This window comes from Suricata suricatta, chromosome 16 (assembly GCF_006229205.1).
Source record: "Suricata suricatta isolate VVHF042 chromosome 16, meerkat_22Aug2017_6uvM2_HiC, whole genome shotgun sequence".
NCBI lineage: Eukaryota > Metazoa > Chordata > Mammalia > Carnivora > Herpestidae > Suricata > Suricata suricatta.
The window spans coordinates 4,300,421-4,320,244 of NC_043715.1; the positions used below are offsets into that span (position 1 = coordinate 4,300,421).

General features: G+C 49.4%; 1 long non-coding RNA gene across 3 annotated transcripts in view; it reads right to left on the bottom strand.

Moving 5' to 3' along the window:
* The window catches only part of LOC115280934, a 22,451-nt gene extending 4,575 nt beyond the window's left edge, over positions 1 to 17,876 (bottom strand). The window contains exons 1-5 of one of the 3 annotated variants that reach the window (XR_003904000.1): positions 17,797 to 17,876; positions 15,391 to 15,473; positions 14,759 to 14,888; positions 10,649 to 11,222; positions 10,001 to 10,146 (exon numbers count right to left, since the gene is read on the bottom strand). This is a non-coding gene — a long non-coding RNA (uncharacterized LOC115280934). Of the gene's footprint in view, positions 1 to 10,000; positions 10,147 to 10,648; positions 11,223 to 14,758; positions 14,889 to 15,390; positions 15,474 to 16,051; positions 16,188 to 17,796 lie in introns of those variants that run through there. The other 2 variants (XR_003904002.1, XR_003904001.1) reach the window with 2 other exon arrangements.
* Positions 17,877 to 19,824: the final 1,948 nt, after the last annotated feature.

Here is a 19,824-nt window from a genome sequence, read left to right on the forward strand (position 1 = left end):
GTCTGTCTCTCTCCGAAAAATGAATGTTAAAAAAATTAAAAAATAAATATAAAAAGTAACTTTACAGTTTGCATAAGGTGATACATGGTTAGTGCTTTTAAAAAATTGAACAACGTGTATAAGTGCAAAGAATAATGCCAAAGAAAAAACTGCCCTCACACCCGCTCCCCAAATCAGCACCATGGCCAGCATCTGGTCTCTGAGCTATGGATTAAGACCCAATAACAAGGTTTGCTAAAAATGGAGTATCTTACTATACATATTATATTTGATGAGAAAACATTTGATTTTACTTGCATTCAACAATAAGAATCTGAAATCACAGAAACTGCCAATCGCTGGCCATGCACGCACACACACACACGCACACTCGCACGTGCGCGCACACACACATGCCTGCACATGCATCACCCCCCCACAATCAGGAGAAACAAATCCACCATCCCTTCAAAGTTAAGAAAAAAGATTATGAAAATTACAGAAGCTAAAGCGACTGACTTTCTCTCGGGCTCCACGTTTTAACTCTCGGGACTACTTATTGACTCTGTGGCATGAAAAATGAGAATCCTGGCCCATTTAATTTTTTCTTCCTGCTTTCCTCCCTGCCAGCCCCAGGAAATCATTTTTTAAAAAGAAAACTACATTTTATGGTAGTTGATTAACAAATGTTTATGCCACAGAAATCTTCAAAACTTAACTATTGGCTGAATTAAAAATATTGAAAGTCTGGGGAAAAAAGCCAATTAGATAATTACAATTGTGACACCTGAATTAATTAATCTGTTTGTCTTCTCAACTCTGTCTTGAAAACTGAAATCCAACATGAAGACGTGAACACAGTTAAATGGCTTTGAAGATTTTTTGCCTTCTGGTTTTGCCTCGGGAGCAAGGAGAACTTTACAAGTGTAAAATTAAGATTTCTGTTATACACAGTAAAGATAAACTAAAGCACTCCAGAGTCCAAATCACTGTCAGCGTTTCCACATGGCACTTTAAAAAAAAAATCTGTGGTTGACAGAAGAAATATCTGCTCTACTAATAACTGAGATAACCAGTTTGAGCTTAATTTCCTGAAATATATTAATGGACAGCTTAGCTTTTAAGACTGTCTGGGTACCTGCATCTGAAATCTGGGTGTCCTTCTATAATCCACAGAGAAGACATGAGAAGTTGGTCTGATGTGATTGGAAGATTATGTCTGATCGCATTTCCCTTTCTAGCACCCCTCTCTGAAATCAGCCATTAAAGCAATCATGGTTATTGTCACTTGGTCATCTTATTTCGTGGAAAGAACCATCCAATAAACAAATGTGCATCTCTCACATTCCTCTCCACTCATTCGTTCATTCACTCATTGTTTCTTTTGTTCATGGCCTCTCTTATGCATTTGACAAATATTTATTGAACATTCACTAGTGCCAGTCCTGTGCTAGGCATGACAGAAACAGTGGGGATGTGTCAGCTAGTGTTTGCTGAGTAACAAGTCACCCGAATACTTAGTAACCATACTTAGTTTGAAATAACAGTGATGTCTTATTATTTATGATTCTGTGGGATGCCTAGGAATTCTTCTGTTGAACTCACCAGGGCACATGGCGAGAGGGTCAGCCGGGCTGGAAGTCCTAATATGGCCTCACAAACATGGTGTTTGGTGCTGGGCATTGGTGGGGTGTGTCCGCTCTCCTCCGGCTGAGGTTACACTAGACTAGCTTCTTTAGAGAGCAGCATTTTACAAGAATGAAGGTGGAAACTGCAAGCACTCTTAGGTTTAGCCTCAAGATGGTAGGATATCAGGTTCTGTAGCATTTACTCATCAAAGCAAGCCATGAGGCCAACCCAGATTCAAAGGCGGGTGAGCTAGGACCCCATGTCTAGATGGGAGGAGTGGCAAAATCCCATTGCTCGGGGGCCGGTATTGGGATGTGAGAAATCTGAGGTCATAATTTGCAATTCAGCACAGTCAATACAATGGATGGGGTGCCTGCCCTGATGTAGCGCAGAGTCTAATAATAACAATCAGTAATAAGAGCTCACATTTGTGCCACTGTCCTAAGTGATATAAGTATTAAGATATTTAATCCTCACAACAACCTTACAGTTCAATAGTATGAGCCCCACTTTTAATACCAATAAACAGGAATACAAAGAGGTTGTATAATTCATGGGTCTTAGGACAGAAAGGTACTGAATAAATGAAACATGGAAGTGTAGACGGTCCACACATAAGCCTACTATATTATTTTCTGCAAGTTGGGAGCATTTTTTAGTTTAACATAATTAACAACATGACGGTTATATCATTGCAGCCATGCCGAACACGAAGAGGCACGGGACATAGTGCCATCAGGGCACCTATCACAGGCTGGCCTGTCCTATCCTGGGGGTTGATATGGCTTCTCCATAGATGGGACATTTAGACTCCCATCTAAAGGGTAAAAGACATAATCAGGGAAAGGGAGAGGGGTGGGCAGAAGAAAAGGTTCCATGAGCACAGCCACCAACCGAGAGGCAGAAGGTTGCTTGAGAATCAGCACCATGGACAGCGGAGTGAACTCTAGACCAGGTGAAGACGTCCCCATGCTGGGCAGCACTGGGAGGAACCCTCATGGGGGACGCTGAGGACCAGTCACCCTGTCTCAGGGAACACATTCACAGATTTTGAAAATACGTTGTGTTTTTGAAAATGCCATGAACGAAAGTCAAAAGGTTGATGCCAAATAGAGAATGTCGATTGTGTTAGTCCAATTATTCACTCACTGAGTGTCCACTCGGCTCTACAGAGGCAGACCCTTTCCAAGCAGCTGCCTACATACACACCCGTACAGAAGATTACTTTGGGGAGGGGGCATTCTTTGACAGGAGTTCCAGTTTCGTTCATTTCCTACCACATTCTCCACAATGTGTCTTGACAATCATCATCAATATTGACTGGTCCAGCCCATCCTTTCTGAACGCATGTGAATGATTCTCCATTGAAATGTTGCTGGGCTTTAGGCTGTTTCCAATCTTCTCCTCTTGCAACCAGGGCTACCAGGGCACATTTCTGTTGTCTCCTTGCATGTGGTTAAGTTTTCTCTAGTGTCATAACCATTGGGTTCTGAATATTTTAATGACAGCCACAAATACCTCCTGATAAGGCTGTAGCAATCTGTATCTCATTGACTTTCATGAGAGTATTCACTCCTTTCCCAACACGAGAGATCATCAACCATTTAAATATTTAATAATCTGAGGGGCGCCTGGGTGGCTCAGTTGGTTGAGCATCCAACTCTTGATTTCGACTCAGGTCCTGGTCTCATGATTTATGGTATCAAGCCACACACTGGGCTCTGCACTGACAGTGTGGAGCCTGCTTGGGATTCTCTTCTTCTCTTTTTGTCCCATCCCCTCTCAAAATAAATAAACGTTTAGAAAATATTTAACAATCTGAAAAGCAATAAAAAAAGCCCCAATGATAACATCAAAAAACCAACAAAAATCCTGATCAATCATTGTTCAGTTAGTTTAAATGCAAATTATCTTAATTTTCAGTGCTGTCTTACCAATTTTAAAGTGGCCGTGTTTGTGAGCCGCTATTTCACATTTCAGCAGTAATTTGCTTTGGGAAATTGCCCAGTTTTCTTTAAAAGTTTGTGTGTAAATTGAAGGTTAAATTGCCTCCAAATGAAGTTTAAGGTTTATAGCAAAGAGTATGGCTCTGAAGGATATCAAAGAACAGCTCAGAGCAATTTCAAAGTACTTATGAGGCTAGAGCATATATGAACAGGGAATTCATGATTTTTCTAGGGCTTATTCATTATAGAATTCCTTTTGGAGTAATAACACAAATTGGCAGGCCACTTTTCCTTCAGAGCAGAGTAACCGTGATAATGCTCTCCTTGTATTCATCGAGATAGGACGGTGAGACCCCTGTTGATAAATGCAGGCTTTATCGTCTCTGAAGCTGTTTATGGAAAGTATGAGTCAGCAGGAAAAGCAGACGTGAAACCACATGAAATCTGAACTGGGCTTCTGACCAGAGATGCTTTAATGAAAGCCATTATGTTTTACTTTATACCTAGACATTTATATTTTAAATTCAATCAAGTTGAAATCTTAAGCGGCATAATTTTATTAAACATGGAATTGGTTGAAAGCAACTCCCCCCCCCCTCCAAATTGGGCTGAATGGATTCTACGTTCTCAGGACTGGAACATTCAGTGAAGTCATTGGTGGGGATAGAAAATACTCCCAGAAAATGGGGGTCATTATTCTGGGGGAATTTCATACTATGCTACTAATGGGGAAGGTGGATACCCCTTTCTGAAGGCTCACACTTATTTTTATTTTTTAAGTATATTTCATTTGAGAGTGAGCACATGTGGGGAAGGGGCAGAGAGAGAGTGAGACAGAGAGCAAGTAAATGAGAGAGAGAGAGAGAGAGAGAGAGAATATCCCAAGCAGGCTCTGTTCTGACAGCTCAGACACAGGGCTCAATCCCATGAGATCATGACCTGAGGTAAGATCAAGAGTCAGACGCTTAACCAACTGAGCCACCCAGGTTTCCCAAGGTTCACATTGAAAATGAAGAAGTGTCATGGGCACCGGGAGTCTGAGACTTCCTTATAGGAGAGCACCTAATGTTTACAGTAGCCGTATCTTCTCCACTCAGGGAGGCTATAAAAAATACACAAATCCTAACATGTTCCTTCTCAGTTTAAAACCTCTCAATGGCAATAATGAAGTATTGGGGAAAATAACCCCATTTATTATTTGTATTTATTGATTGCACTGAAAATAACAAAATACCGAGGAATAAACTTATCCAAAGAGGTAAAAGACTTACACTCTGAAAACTATAAAACACTGATGAAAGAAATTGAAGACGACACAAATGGAAAGATATTCCATGTTCATGGATTAGAAGAAAAAGTATCATTAAAATGTCCAAATTGCCAAAATTGACGTACAGATTCGGTGCAATCCCTATCAGAACACCAACAGCACTTTTCACAGAACTAGAACTAATAGTTCTAAACTCTGTATAGCACCACAAAAGTCCCCAAATAGCCAAAGCAATCTTGAAAAATAAGAACAAGGGCACATGGGTGGCTCAGTTGGTTGAGTGTCTGAGTGTCTGACACTTGATTTGGGTTTAGGTCATGATCCCAGGGTCACAGGGTCAAGTCCCGTGTCCCACTCTGTGATGAGCATGAAGCCTGTTTGGGATTCTCTCTCTCTCTCTCTCTCTCTCTCTCTCTCTCTCTCTCCCTCCCTCCCTCCCTCCCTCCCTCCCTCCCTCTCTCTCTCTGTCTCTCATTCTCTCTCTCCCTCCCTTCCTCTCCCTCACTCATTCTCACTCTCTCTCAAAAAATATTTTAAAAAGAAGAAAAGAAAAAGAAGAATAAAACTGGAGATTTAACAATTCCAGATTTCAAGATATACTACCGAGATATAGTAATCAAAATCATATGGGACTGGAACAAAAATAGACACATAGATCAAAGGAACAGAATAGAGTGCCCAGAAATAAACCCACAATGATATGGTCAGTTAATCTTTGACAAAGAAGGAAAGAATATGCAATGGGGAAATGGCAGTCTCTGCACCAAATGGCATTGACAGCACTGGACAGCCACATGCAAAAGAATGAAGTTGGACCACTTTCTTACACCACACATAAATAAACTCCGATTGGAGATCTAAATGTGAAACCATAAAATTCCTAGAAGAGAGTAGTTTCTCTGACATTGGCTGTACCATTGTCTTTCTAGACAGTTCTCCTGAGGAAAGGGGAAACAGCAAAAATAAACTATTGGGACTACATTAAAAATAAGAAGCTTCCTGTGGTGCCTGGGTGGCTCAGTCAGTTAAGCGTCCGGCTTTGGCTCAGGTCATGATTTTACAGTTTGTGGGTTCGAGCCCTGCGTTAGGCTCTGTGCTGACAGCAGCTCAGAGCCTGAAGCCTGCTTCGGATTCTGTATCTCCCTCTCTCTCTGACCCTCCCCTGATCATGCTGTCTCTGTCTCTCAAAAATAAATAAAAAACGTTAAAAAAAAAGTAAGTAAATAAATAAATAAATAAAAAGCTTCTGCACAGCAAAGGAAACAATCAACAAAACTAAAAGCAACCTAATGAATGGGAGAAGATATTTGCAATGACGTATGCCACAAGTATTCAAAATATATAAAGAACTGATGCTACTCAACACTCAAAAAAAAAAAACACCCAACAAATAATTTTTACATTAAAAGCGGGTGGAGGACATGAACAGATATTTCTCCCAAGAAGACATCCAGATGGCCAACAGACACATGAAAAGATGCTCAACATCACTCATCATCAGGGAAATGCAAATCAAAACCACAATGAGATGTCACCTCACACCTTTCAGAATGGCTAAAATCCACAACACAAGAAACAACACGTTTTGGCGAGGATGAGAAGAAAAAGGATCCGTTGTGTACTGTGGGTGGGAAAGTGATTCTGCCACTGTGGAGAACAGGTGAAGGGTCCTCAGAAATTAAGAACAGAATTACCATATGACAATTTCACTACTGGGCACATATCCAAACAATATGAAAACACGAATTCAAAAAGTTACGTGTAGCACTATGTCTACAGCCGCGCTACCTACAGGAGCCAACTGTGGAAGCAGCCCAAGGGTCCATCAACAGATGAGTGGGTAAAGATATGGTAGGTACACAGCGGAGTATTACTCAGCCATAAAAAAGAATGAAATCTTGGAGCACCTGGGTGGCTCAGCTGGGGAAACATCCAAGTCTTGATTTTGGCTCAGGTCATGATCTCACAGTTCATGGGTTGGAGCCCTGTATTGGGCTCTGTGCTGATGGTGTGGAGTCTGCTTGGGATTTTCTGTCTCCCTGTCTGTCCCTTTCTCTCTCCCTCAAATATACATAAACATTAAAAAAAAAGAAAGAAAGAATGGAATCTTGCCGTTTGCAGCAACATGGTTGGATCTAGAGGGTATTATGCTACATAAAATAAGTCAGTCAGAGAAACACACACACCATATGCTTTCCCTCAGAGGTGGGATTTAAGAAAGAAAACAAAGAAAAAAAGAGACAAACCAGGAAACTGGCTCTTAACTACAAACTGGTGGTTCCCAGAGGGGTGGCAGGTCGGGGGGACAGGTGAACTGGGGGTGGTGCGGATTAAGAGCACGCTTATCATGAGTGTTGAGTAACGTACAGAAGTGCTGGGTCACTGTATTGTACACCCGAATCAAATACAACACCGTATGCCGACTGCACATTAAAACAGAACAAAATCCCTACTTAACTAACCACAACTACAACAAAACCCGTCCATGGCTTTCTGCGTCTTCTACGAGAAAGGCCTGATGCGGCTCTTGGTCATTGGTTCCCCGAAAAGTGCTCCAGCTCTTACTCGGAGCACCCTCTCCCTGGCTGGGCTCCAGCCACGGACACCTTCTCTGAGTTGCTGGAAGCCCCAAGCCCCTTCCCGCGCAGAGCCTCCGTGCACAATGGCCAGCAACGGCAGCCATATTTCCAGCCTGGGTTGCCGGCCAACTCCTCCGGCTCCAGGGAATGTTCCCAGGTGACCCCACCCGGCTAGGTCAGGTCCCCTTGGGCGAGCTCTCACAGCACAATACACTGTCTTGTAACCCACCCGTTTCTCAGACACCCCTTGTTTTGATGACCTTGGTGGCTTTGAGGAGTACCGGCTGGTTCTTTTGTAGAACGCTCCTCTCCTAGAATCTGTTTGATGTCATTCTCAAGATAAAGAGTTTGGTCATGGTTTTTGGGACAAAGACTTTCAGAGGCTAAGTGTCTTTCTCATCCATCACATCCAGGGTGCACACTAGCAACATGACTTAAATGTTGATGTTGACCTTGGTCGCTTGGCTCACGTGTTGTCGGTTAGGTTTTCCCACTTTCCCCCCTTCCGTCCTGTGCTCTTTGGAAGGCTGTCACTCCATGTAGCCCACGCCCAGGAGGGGAAAGTTTTGCGTCCCTGCAGCACAACTGGTCAGGGAGGCTTGGCGGAGCCATCCGGGAGTCTGTGAGTCAAAGGTGACCTGTCAGAGGGCCCTGCTTCTCCAGCAGTGAGGCAGGCTCAGTGTTTCTGCCACGCTCCGCCACCAGCTGGGAACAGCCCACCACAAGCTTGGCCTCGGTGCAGAGATGGCAGTGAATTTCCGGAGCTGGGGCTGAGGGACGCCTCCTCAGAGACACCGTGGCTGCAGGGAGAAGCGACGCGTCCGCGCTTCTCTGAGGGTCCCTGTGAGGTCCTCGCCACCAGATGCCGAATGCCGTCACGGCAGAGGCCCTCTGGGACACAAAGACACACCCTTTCCAAGGTGCCCTGTCCAAATTCCCACAGAATCTGGGAGCATTAACGAAATGATCCTGGTAAGCCATGAGGTTTTGGGACATGTCATGGAGTTCTGTCACTGGAATGCTGCCTGCCCCTTTATAGTAAACTCCCCTCTCTTGCTTATGTGCTCGTGGTGGGTCTCTGTGACATTGACCCTGAAACATCTCAACAAAGACCCTCCCTGGCCTGTTGCTGGGGCCTCTCGTGAGGGGTGCTGGGGAGGACGTACCGCCTTTGACAGCATGGAAACCTAGACACCCACTCGGGGCTCTCCCAGGCCTGGGCTCAGCTCTCCTGGACCCAGGCCTGGGCGTTTCCCTCCCATAAAGGCCATTTGTATTTCATCCTCAACCTTGAAAATGCATCTGTTTGAAGGGATTGGACGGCTGTGGTAGAAAGCAGGGGAGCAGCCGCTCAGTGCCCAGGGGAAGGGGGCGAGCCTGTGACCCACCGGGGCCATGACATGCGGCTTCCCACCTGGGCAGGCACGCTCAGCATCTTCTGAGCAACGCAAAGTGAAATGGTGAGACCAACCCTTTGACCCAGAGAAGATTCTGGTAAGGAGTGAGGGCTGCTGTTTTCGGCTTCTATAAAGAAACTGAAGCATGCTTTTAGGCAAACAAGATCTGCTGATCTCTAATGCATTCTGGACTGTGTATTCACCGCCTTTCAGAAAATTAGAATTTCTGTTTAAACAAAAGATTTTCTTCTCGTAATCCATTTATGGCTGACATTGCAAAAGTCACCTGCTGACACAAATCAAAGAGCGAGAAGTGGAGAGCGAAGGGAAGGGCAGAAAGGGTACCGAGGGTCACCGAGGTGGGAAAGAGGAATTATTAGCTTTTCAGTCGCCCGCCTCATGCCAGCACATCCCCAGGGGAGGAAGGATGGCAGGAGGGAGGAGGGGAGCAGGGAGGAGGGAGAAGAGAGGGGCTGTTGTTGGGACCCACTCGGATCCATCCTTGCTCTTTTCCCTTATGGCATCTGGATTTCATTCCAGCACCTACCCTGGCCTCAAAGCAGTCATGTGCCCCCCTCAACCCTCCCAGAAAAGCTGTTCCTAACTCTCTGGCTTCTGCATTATCAAGGGCATCGAAGGGCAGTAGGGTGTGGAGGTAAATTCTGGAGTCAGGTAACGTGGGCTAAAATCCCAGCTTTTCCACTTACAAAGCTGTGCAACTTTGACCAAGTACTGCAACCTCTCTGGGCCAGTTTCCTCATCTGTAAAATGTGGATGGTAATTATATCCAGCTTACAGGGCTGTAAGAGGACTGAGTTAATATTATAGTGTTTAAATGCTGGTGGGCACAGAGTGTTTGGTTAAATGGGTAAAACCTATCTCATTGTCTTTACCGGTATTTGGTTGAGGGGTGGATACATGGGACCTGACCCTGTCTCCCCTGCCCAGGAATGTCGTGAGAAAACCATATGACATGCGTCAGAGCATCAGGTGGGTTGCTTCCTCCTCACGGCAGACGCCTTCCTGATTTATTTCACTACTAGTCGCTCAGCTAACAGCGGCCAGGTGGGCTCAGGGGTTAACCCAAATCCTTGGGGACCCTTGTGACGCGAGAAAACAAAGCCGGGCACTTACTTGCAAATGCAGTGACATCCTGTGAACGCTCACTGTCACCATTAATAAAGGCGGCATAAGGACAGATTTTGTAGATATTTATATAAACACAGGCTGGTCTTTGTAATTTCCCTTCTGTATTTTGGGGTCAATACCATTTTCTTCCAGGTCTCCAATAGGCTTCCATGTTCTGACAGGTTTGTATGCCCTGTGCCCTGGACCGCGGACGCCTTCTGAATAAATAAGGCTCGGTGTCCCGGACCCAAAAGAATTCCCGCAAAGACCCAGTGTGGCCGCTGAGACCTCCCCCCGCCCTAAAGCCTTCGTTCCCCCTGCAGCTCGTCATTTCCAGAAGGAGAAACAGAGCCCATCTTCCCAGCCTGGAATCAACACCTGGCAAAGCAGCTGCTTGGCCTGCCATGGCCGCGTGGCCATCTTTGAAAGCAGAGGGGACTGTCTCACGTGACCCACGCAGGTCACGAGGGGACTTTGCCAGAGTCACATTGAAAACGGGCACCCGAGATGATTTCTCGGCAGTGATTACGTTAGTCAGGCTCTCACGCGATCATTCTAAGTTACTGACTGCTTGCCGGAAACGAAATACACGCGCACACCTGCTCCCATGCCCACCTGCCCCCAGCGCACACCTGCCCCACACGTGCACACATGCTCCCGTGCCCACCCGCCCCCACACGCACACCTGCTCCCAGTGCCCACCTGCCCGCACGCGCACACCTGCCTGCAGCATCCACGGCACGGGCCAGCAGCTCGGTTCCGAGGCTCCCGGGGAGGGGACGCAAGCAGCCTGCCCCGTGTTCCTCTTGCGCAGAAGCAGCAGAGCGGTTTCAGACGTTTCCACGCACCACCTTCGTCCCTTCCCATTGGCCAAGCAAGTCACGTGGCCTAGTCCGCGTGGAGCAGGTGGGAAGGACCCATCCACCGTGTGTCCCAAATTGGAGGTGGAGGTGACCCCGACCAGACCACGTGGGAGGGAAGCGCGGGCCCCAGTCCCACCAAGCCACACCGTGTACGGCCGTTCGTGGTGTCCATGACCTTGGCCTGCCCTCAGTAGGCTCCCGGGTGCCCACGGTGGTCGCTGGCTCGATAAGCCGCCCTGTGCCAGCCACTTCCCCAAGCGGTCCAGCTCTCAGGCCCCCCGTGGTTCTGGCACCTCACACACCTTAGCAAATCCTTAGTCAGGGGTTCTTCTGGAAGAGTCCTCAAATGAGACTGTGCGCTCAGCAGTCCTTCCCCGGGGCAGGCGGCGGGCGGCGTGGTTGCGCAGGGCTGGCTGGGAGAGCGCATGCGCCTGGGAACACAGGAGATGCGCGTTGGACTAACAGGCTGTGTGCTTTGGGGCAGGTCACTTAACCTTTCTGTGCCTCCACTCCCCACCTCGAGCACGGCCATGACCAGGAGAATCCTGTGTGCCTTCGGGACCCTAGACTCCTATAGCCTCTTCTCCCCACCCCGACTTTCAACAATTTCTTTGTCTAGTTCATCTATTTATTATAACATTTTTTATTTATTAACATTTTTGAGGCAGAGAAGAAGTAGAAACTGGGGTTTGTCTCAGAGCGGCCGGCTCATGTTTTTTGCATGGGTTCTAGAAAACAGGACAGGATAACGCGGCGGAAAATTTTATTGAAAAAGAAGAAAACGACCTTCTTTATCCTATTTGTAATGGACATGGCCTCGTATTTGGCAACAAGATAAAGCGGAAAGTTGGGTGACTTGGGGTCAGATAATCTGGGTCGAATGCCAGCTCTGCTTCTGTCTAGAAGCTGTTGGGCAAGCATATTCATTCATTCAATAAATACATATTTGTGGGTGTGTGGGTGTGTGTGCGCCAGGCAGTGTCCAGGATATTGGAGAGTCAGTGGTGAGCAGAGTGGTGAGTTCCTGCCTTCTTGGTGCTCACAGTCTAGTAAGGGAGAAAGACATTAATCTGATAACCACACGGATATATGTATATACCACAAGAGCTCTGAAAGGTATGAAAGCAATAAACAAGGATACTGGCAAGGTCTGCAGGGTTTGAAAACGTCTCCCCAAGGAGGTGACGCTGAGCTGAGATGGAAGCATGCATAGGCGTCAGCCAGGAAGGGAGTGCAGTGGAAGAACAGCATTTCCAACAACACAAACAGCACATGCAAAGGCCCTGGGGTAGAGGGAGCCAGCTTGTCCTACAAACAGCTCTGGGAGTGTTGTTTATTCATCTTGTTAGAAACAGAAGCTGTAAAAATGCCCAGCTCTCTGGGCCCTCGTACATACTACAGGCAACAGTGGGCAGGAAGGTGTCTATTATCCCAGGCCTGGGAAAGCCGGCAGGGCTCTGAAGGGCCTCAGCCTGGGGACAGAAGAGCGGGGGAGGGGCTTTGGGTCCCAGGAACGCAACTGCTCTAGCTGCCCCGGTTGCACGCAGGCCATGTGCCCTTTGCTTTAACCCGTTTATGAACCTAGTCTCACCCTGAAGGTCAGTGGTTCCTAGGACTATTTGGGTCTTTGTTTGCTTTCGTTTTGAGAACTGCGAATAAACTGTTCAGGCTCTCTGGCAAGCGGCTCCCTTGATCTGGGGGACTGCCCCTGGCCTGGGGCTTCGGTGACACGACGCTGTCCTCCGCTGGCCACAGCCAGGGGTCTGGGGCCGCTCTTCGCCCGGGGCGGGACTTCCTGCACCGTGGACAGCCTTCAATTTTCAATTTGCGGCTGGAGGCAGGGCCTCCGCTCACCCCAGATGGCCGGTGTCTCTTCTTCCCTCAGCCACTGAACGGTACCCAAGCCCCCACCCTCAGCACCGCACATCCGGGTCCCCGCCTGGTCTCTACGCCCCACCCCCACCCCAGCGGGATTTGCTGCGATCTTGTCTCCAAGGCGGGAGCTTAGGGGGTCCAAGGACTTCCCCAAGTTTGTGAGCGGTGGGGCTGGGTCGGCTTCCTGGAGTGCAGAACCCCACCCCCGCCTTTTCACGCCCTACTCTGTTGTGGCCATCTTGAAACTCTCCGTAGCTTTTGAACAAAGGACCTCGCATTTCATTTTGCGCTGGCCCCACAAATGGTGGGGCTGGTCCTGCTGCTAGGATCAGGGCCTCGAACCCGGAGCCGTGGCGCCCCCCGCAGGGCTGTTTCCCGAAGGCACGTCTGGCATTTCCCTTACCTATGGGGTGAAGCGTCTTATTTCCTAATGCAGGGATTCTTTGTTTAAGTGAAACTATAGCTGACGTACAATATCACGTTTGTACAACAGGGATTCCACAGGTACACATGACAGAGCGGTCACTGGTGAACCCCGCTCCCCTCCGTAGCCGCACAGACTCGCCGCACCTTATTACTGTGTTCCTGTGCTGCACCACAGCCCCACGTCTTTATTTTACAGCTGGAAGTTTATGCCTTTTGATCCCCTTCGCTCCCTGCCCTTCTGTCTGGCAGCCGCGGGGTTGTTCTCTGTATCTAGCGGTTTGTTTGTTTTATTGGGGTTGGTTTTCTAGATTCTACCTCTAAGTGAAATCACCAGCTTTTGTCTTTCTCTGTCAGACTTACTTCACTTAGCGTAATAGCTTCTAGACCTATGTATGTTTCCACAAAGGGCAAGATTCCGTTCTTTTCACTGTGTGTGTGTGTGTGTGTGTGTGTGTGTGTGTGTGTGACACACACAGATCATCATCATCTTTATCCATTCATCCGTTGATGGGCAGCACAGAACTGGAGGAGGGAAGGGTGGGAAAAATACTGAGGCTCTTGGCAATATTCCCAGAACAATACAATCAGCACGTCTGGAGGGGGCGGGGCAGCACCGTTGTGTAAACGTTTTCCAAGTGGTTCTAATGAGTAGCCAGGCTGCAGCCTCATTGGTGGAGGGCCTAGCACTCAGTGGGTGTTTAATAAATGTCCTCTAACTTTTCAGAGCCACGAATCGGCTTGAGGGCTCAGGCTAAAATGAGTCTTGAGCAAAAGGAGACTCGTCATTGGGTTCCTGGTGGGTCAGGAGATCAGCTCAGAGTTTATCAGGCAATGTCGGGTGGAGGGGGGGGGTTACCAGCCACCTGGATGTGTTACATTGTCCCGTGTCCCTAGTCCCGGGAGTCCTTCCTCCCACAGGGAAAGAGGGCCACCAGATGTGCGTCCATCTTGCTGGCCTGCGGGGAGGACGCCAACGGTGTGACAAGGACAAGGCAGCCTGAACTTAAATCCTGCTGTGATCTGATTCGTTCTTTCCAGAGAGTTCCAGCCAGCCTTCTTGCGGACCGTTTTCCTGTCGTCTACATGCCTGCCTCGCCCCAGGACCTGTGCCTGGCACTGAAGGGGACTAGGTGAATCAGAGGAGACCCCAGGGTCTCTCAGATTGGGAGAACCAGACACAGGTTCTGGACGGTGTGGTGTTAAAATAAACCCACGTTGAAGATACTTTGGGGATCACAAGAGAATCAGGCTCCCTCTCTTTGCAAGGGCCCAGGCTAGTTTTGTCTTAAAGGGATAGATGAGTTGGGTCCTAACGGTTGAATAAACGGTTACCATGCGGGGGGATGGGGGGGGGGGGTTGAGGACACATTCCACGGGCACCAAATGGGGAAATGTGTTGGTGGGAGGTGGTAAAATCCCCACTCTGGTGGGGCTTTTCCACACCCAGCAATTCTTGGACACCAGCTGGGTGTCCCACAGACGCTAGCTGCCCGGAGACGGTTTGCAGACCCCACCCCGCCCCCCACCACCAGGTGAAGGCTCAGTCCTGCAAACCCGCCTGTGCCTCTGTCCTTACCCGCTACCAACCAGCGCTTCCCGACGCTCCCTCCGTGTTCACCGCGTTTGCTAGAGCAGCTCCCAGAACTCAGAGAAACATTTTACTGACCTGTGAACAGCCAAGTGGAGAAGACGCAGCCAGCGAGCTCTGGGGAAAGGCACGGACCGCCCACTCCGCCACTCTTCTGGAAGCTCTCGAAACGCGGGCCTCTTGTGGGGTTTTATGGAGGCTCCATTACCTAGGGATGATTGCCTAAATCGTGGACACCGGTGGGGATTCATCCCGTGGCGCTTCCCTTCCTGGAAGGCTACGCGTGGGACTGAAAATTGCAACCCTCTGATCTCTCCGTGGCTTCCCCGGGCAACTAGCTTGTGAGAAATCACCTCATTAACATAAACTCCGGTGTGGCTGACAGGGGTTTGTTAAGGATAATAAGACACCTTTCAGGCATCAAGCAATTAGGAAATACCAAGGGAGGGGCACCTGGGGGGCTGAGTCTGTTAAGCTTCCGACTTCAGCTCAGCTCATGATCTCACAGTTTGTGAGTTCGAACCCCGCACTGGGCTCTGTGCTGACAGCTCAGAGCCTGGAGCTGCTTTGGATTCTGTGTCTCCCTCTCTCTCTGCCCCTCCCCTGCTCATGCTCTGTCTCTCTCTGTCTCTTGATAATAAATAAACATTAAAAAAAAAAGATTTTCACAATAAAATGTTGGGGAGGATAAATTCTCAGTTCGAATTTACCGGTTCCTTCTTTCTTCTGCACAGCGCGTTCCTCTGAGGCTTCTCTCTGATATTAAAGTCACCAACACCGGGGTAATTACTTCCTGCAAACAAGTTGTCAGAAGCCTTAAATGAATTTTAGACCTAATTTAATTCCCAATTTACTTACTTATGAAAAAAAAATCTTAATTTCTCCAAACCCAATCAACCCTTGATATACCAGTTACAATTTCTTTGTTAAAAAGCCAGCGGTTAGACCTATGAATGCAAACATATAGTATCTGTCCTTCTCTGCCTGACTTATTTCACTTAGCATGACACCCTCAAGGTCCATCCACTTTCCTACAAATGGCCATATATCATTCTTTCTCTTGGTCATGTAGTACTCCATTGTATACCTGGCAGGGGACCATGGGGCGAGGAAGGGGGAGAGAGAGCGGGGAAGAGGAGGGACACAGATCAAGGGAGACTACTGAATCCTGGAGACGATCCATGGACTGAAAGGGGGGGGAGGGGGTGACGGTCATGGTGGGGGGCACTTGTGGGGAGAAGCACTGGGTGTTATATGGAAACTAATTTGACAATAAACTATTATAAAAAAAATAAAAAGATATAATCTGGGGGAAAAAAAGCCAGCGGTAAAATGCTAAGCCCGTCACCCTGAGGGGTTTGAACGTGTTACCCCAGGACCCGGAGGAGAGAGGGCTGTCCAGAGCTTCTGAGACCAGCGGCGGACCCCAAGCACAGGTCAAGGTGGGACTGACCGTGCGTCGGGAGGGAGGGGGAGGGCTGTGCAGGAGATCTGCCCCGAAAGCAAGGACAGCTCAGCCCCGGTGACGGTGGGTTGAGATGCGGGGTGCCAGGGAACCCGAGGGCGGGCACTGCTCCTCTCTGACGTCACTAAGCAAACCAGCGGGTGTCAGATAAATGCGTTTCTGTGCCGGGTGTGGGCGATGCGGAGGTCTGGGGGCACCTGGGTGTCTCGGTCGTGGGAACATCGGACTTTGGCTCAGGTCAGGATCTCACCCTTCGGGAGTTCGAGGCCCGAGACGGGTCGGTGCAGAGCCTGCTTGGGATTCCGTCTCTCCCTCTCTCTGGGTCCCTCCCCCACTCACACCTCCCCTCAAAAATAAATTAACTTAAAACTTAAAAATAAACATTTAAAGATATATAGAGATCTGAAGCCCCAGGACCGGTGAATGTGACCTTGCTGGGAAGTAGGGTCTTGGCAGATAGAACCGCTGAGGTGAGACCTGTAAGGGATCGATGTGGGCCCGGGGCCCGGGGTCCTTAGCTATTGATGTGGACGCAGACACACAGGGAGGTCACGTAAAGAGGCGCTGCCACGCGGGAAGGAGAGGCCACGAGAGGACGGGGCAGAGCCTGGGGACCCCCGGCACTGCCGCAGCCCCCCTGTGCGGTTAGAGGCAAGGAGCAGGCGCTGCAGACCCCCGATTTGGAGTTCTCAGCCTCCAGAACCGAGAGGCAGCACGTTTCTGTTGTTTTAGGGCCCCCTGCCCCCCGTTTGAACTACTTTGCCAAGGCCATCCCCGCACGGGAATGCGGAGTCTTGGAGGAAGCCCGGACAGGTGCGGGGTTGCTGCCGCCGGGACGCCCCTCGAGCCCACGGCTGCTCTCCCCGGGGGACACACGGGGGTCCTTTCTGCCTGAGCTTCTGTTTCTTGAACCCGAACAACCACTCCTGTAACTCCTCCCTTTTGCGGGAGTCCTAGCGGGGCAGCACCCCAGCTTGGCCTCGAGCCTGATAGTATTAATATTATTGATGAAGAGCATAAGTACCCGAGGGGAGGTGCGCCGGCCGCAGGGGGCTGCGCACAGGGCCGAGGGAGTAAACGCCCGCGCTGAGCTTCTGGGTCTGCCGGGGAGGAGGGCGTGCGGGACCCAAGGGGAGGTCCAGGGTCCGAGGTGGTACGTCGGAAGGGGTCCGTGGGCTGCTCTCCCAACTGCCTTCCGGCTAGAGTTTTCGCTGCCCAGACTGGCAAGCAGAGGGAGCTCCTTCATCGTTCTGTTCCTCAGTGACAATGACCTCGTGGCCATTCTGGACCGTACCTGGGGACCCAGTGGCTTCACCAAGGTGGGGCCAGCCTGGTGCCGTCGGCTTGGGCGGGGTGCCACCATCCCGTCCCTTCTTGAATCTCGTCAGTGGCCCTCACCAGGAGAGGCTGTCTCCTGCTCCTCAGCCAGTCGCTGACACCCTGGGCCCCCTGGCTGTGACCCGTCTCCCCCCTCTTCTGTGTCACCTCCACACCGGCGGTCTCGGGCCCTAGAGAGGCTCTGAGCTCTGCGCCCTGTCCAAGTTCAAGCACGGGAAAGTGGGGGAAAGAGTGAGCGCCCGCCCCTTCTTTCCCTCTGACTGGGAGAGCGGGATCCTTCCCGGAGCCACGTGGCAGGGCTTCAGCCACTTACCCTGGAGGAGAGGCCGTGTTCGGCTGCCAGGAAAGCTGCGGAAGTGCCCCGTTAGCTCTTCTAACTGTTGGACACCGTTAGTTCCGAAGCCTGACCACGTAACCGGTGAGCGCCGCCTGGGAGCTTCGGACCCTGGCCCCCCCCCCCCCCCCGCGCGCGGTCGGGGGTCAGGTGTCGGTGGGGTTGGGGGGTGCTGGGAGGGAGCCCCGGTGCCTGCCTCCCTCCCCGCTTCGGGAGGCTGCTGGCCGCCCTGGATACTCCTGCGCGTGGACCTCTCGCTCCAGGCTCAGCCTGTTGTCACACGGTGCTCGCCCCGTGTCGGTCTCTGTGTCTCTTCTCTTCTTAAAAGGACCCCAGGCACTGGACTTGGGCCCGTGGAAACCCGGCGGGCCCTCACCCTAACCGGAGTACATCGGCAGAGACTTTCCACAGGCCAATTTTGAGGCTACCGGGGGTCAGGACTTGGATGGATATAGCTGTTGGGAGCACACAACTTCACACACACAACTTGAACAGGGGTGGACAGAGACGAACAGCTTGGGGGGTTTGGGGTGTCCCCCGGTGTGATGCCTGGGGGTTCCTGTCTGGGCATCAGAGCCGGCGGAGGGCCCGGGCAGCCAGCCTGGAGTCAGGAGTGAGCGGGACTGAATCGTGACGTCTCCCTGGAGCCTCTGGACTTCTCATCGCATGCGGCCGTTGAACACCCCTACTGCTTCGGCTGTTTGAGAGCCACTGCTTGCCGAGGAAGGGATTCTATTTCCTTTTATTGTCAAAACATATCTGACCATAAATACTGAACTCGATGCCTTCAGTTTGGGCTCAAGCATTAAAATGCTTTCCTTTCTATCATTAAGAGAAAAAAAAGTCAGTCCGGTGTTAGTGACTTTCTTTAGGAAAGATACCTCAAAAGATAAATGGGAAACTTGATCTTTGTTTCAAAACAGCAAATGTGATTTCTTTTCAAGTGCCTGAAACTATCCTTAAAGCTCTCCACAATTTTTCTTTTATTTTTTTAAAATGTTTATTCTTGAGAGATAGAGACAGAGCACAAGCAGGGGAGGGGCAGAGAGAGAGAGGGAGACACAGAATCCAAAGCAGGCTCCAGGCTCTGAGCTGTCAGCACAGAGCCCAACGTGGGGCTCGAACCCACGAACCCTAAGATCATGACCTGAGCTGAAGTCGAACGCTTAACCTACTGAGCCCTGCAGGTGCCCCCCAAATTTCTTTTAAAATGTAATGTCACAGATCTCTCGCTTGTTATGAGTAAAATCTTACTTTCTTAAGTTAAACGCTATTTCAATACATCTACATATTACAGAATTATCAACCCTCGTGTTATAGGCTCGCCTGCTTTGGGAAATAGAAGCTGTGTCCAGATTGAGTGTGCATGTGCACGAAAATAGAGATAAATGGCTAATAAGTTATTCATTTTTAATAAATAATCTCCTTATCGAATCACTTCTGCTAGTAAAATATTTACCATGCTCTTTAAAACCTTTTTAATCAGCTGAAACGCTCAGGAAGCTTTAAATGGTTGGATATCCTTTTGTGGCTTAAGAGTTGAAATGATTTTTTATTGAAGTACATTTTAATAAGAAGCAAATTGATTTAAAGTGATTCAGGTCTTCATGGTGTAAGGGCTCTTCACGCTAGGCTCCTTGGGCTGGAGGGCCCACACCTCATTTCACCGGGCCAGAAAGGTCAGGCTCCAGCCGGATGCCCGCCTGCTCTGGGTAATTAAGAATCAATTCCTTGTAAATTACCTTAGGACCCGTGCGGAGGCTTGAGTGACTCAACATGGGATTATCCGCCTGTGGTTCTCCTCTGTGTGTCAAAAAACACATATAAAAACAACAAACTGGGGTGATGACCAACAACGGGGAGCCCCAGCCCCTGCCCCGTCTACACTGGATCAGGGTTTAGAAAAGAGGCCAGGAATGCATGTTGATCAGCGCGCCAGGGCTCTTGTGTTTAGTCTGATGCCCAAAAGTATTGGACAACAGGAGCGAGGCTGACACCCTAGTGCTC